The 1,189-nt window shown below is 54.2% G+C and overlaps 1 pseudogene; it reads left to right on the top strand.

The window, feature by feature from the left end:
* The first annotated feature begins 206 nt into the window (after positions 1–206).
* LOC105540969 lies at positions 207–852 on the top strand (annotated as a pseudogene).
* The last annotated feature ends 337 nt before the right edge of the window (positions 853–1,189 follow it).

The raw sequence follows: 1,189 nt of genomic DNA, 5'->3' as shown, positions 1-1,189 counted from the left end.
TGCAAAACTGAGCTATAGTTAGAGAAGCCTTATCAAATTTGCTGCCTCAATTTCCCCTCCTGGGTCTTACGGATGGTAATAAAAACATTGAGGCAATAAACCAAGAGAATAGGTCATGGGACAGGGGAGAATCAAAGGATTTCTCCCAGGAAGGCAAACATTTTTAAATGGTTATTAAAAAATAAGGCAAGTGCCACTGGCACCTGATGCCTCCCGGAGTTCATGTCCCTTCTGCCTTTCCAAGGGGTGCTTCTGTCACACTGGCCACGGACAATACCCTGTTCCAGTTGAAATTTATGGTGAAGCAGCTGGAGAAACCAGACAAGAAGGCAGAAAAGCACTCCTAGGCCAACCAGGCCAAAGTGAAGAAGTCCCTTCAGCAGAAAAACGTAGAGTACACCGTGTGTACGCCAATAACACCATCTGCAAGGAGAACAGCAGCATGAACTGGCTCCACGTGGCATCCGCCTGGACACAGTGGCCCCCGAGGTGCAGACAGCTGTGACCATGAAGGCGGTGACCAAGAACATGGTATAAATAACCAAAGCCCCAGACAAGGCCCTGAACAGCACGGACCTGCAGAAGGCCTCTGCAGCGATGGACAGTTTCGAGCAGTAAGTGAGAAACCTGGCCATGCACATGTTAGTGATGGAGGATTTCATGAGCTCGGCCACCACACTGACCATGCCTCAGGAGCAGGTGGACAGCCCCATTGTGCAAAACGCCAAGGAGAATGGCCTGGAGGTCCTAGACCAGCTCAGCCAGTTGCCCAAGGCTGCCTCTGCCTCTGAGAGCTCCGTGTGAAGCCTGGAGGAACAGCTGTCAAGGGCGCTGGCCGCCCTGAGGAATTAGCCGCACCCTGCCGTGGGCACCGCCTCCTCTGCTCTGTGATGTGCCACAAGGCTCCTGGCCTCCTCCCCACTGCGTCTTGCCTTTCTGTTGACCCTGCAGAGCTGTAGCTGGCAGCCACTGCCACCCAGCTCCTCTCACCTGCCTGGCCTCGGCGGCCTTGGAGTTGTTCCTGTTTTCTTAGGTTGGGCGGTGGGTCTGTGTCCTGGTGTTGAGTAGGGGTGACTTCTGTGACTCTGGGGCTGCAGCTGGGAGGTTAACAGGTTCTCTTCTGCCCTCTGTGGAGTCGATGGATTCTGGCCAGTGGGTTCCATGTAAACTTTTGCCCAACACTGCGGGG

This window comes from Mandrillus leucophaeus, unplaced genomic scaffold (genome assembly GCF_000951045.1).
Source record: "Mandrillus leucophaeus isolate KB7577 unplaced genomic scaffold, Mleu.le_1.0 Scaffold23, whole genome shotgun sequence".
Classification (NCBI taxonomy): domain Eukaryota; kingdom Metazoa; phylum Chordata; class Mammalia; order Primates; family Cercopithecidae; genus Mandrillus; species Mandrillus leucophaeus.
This window is presented reverse-complemented; position numbering and strand designations above follow the sequence as displayed.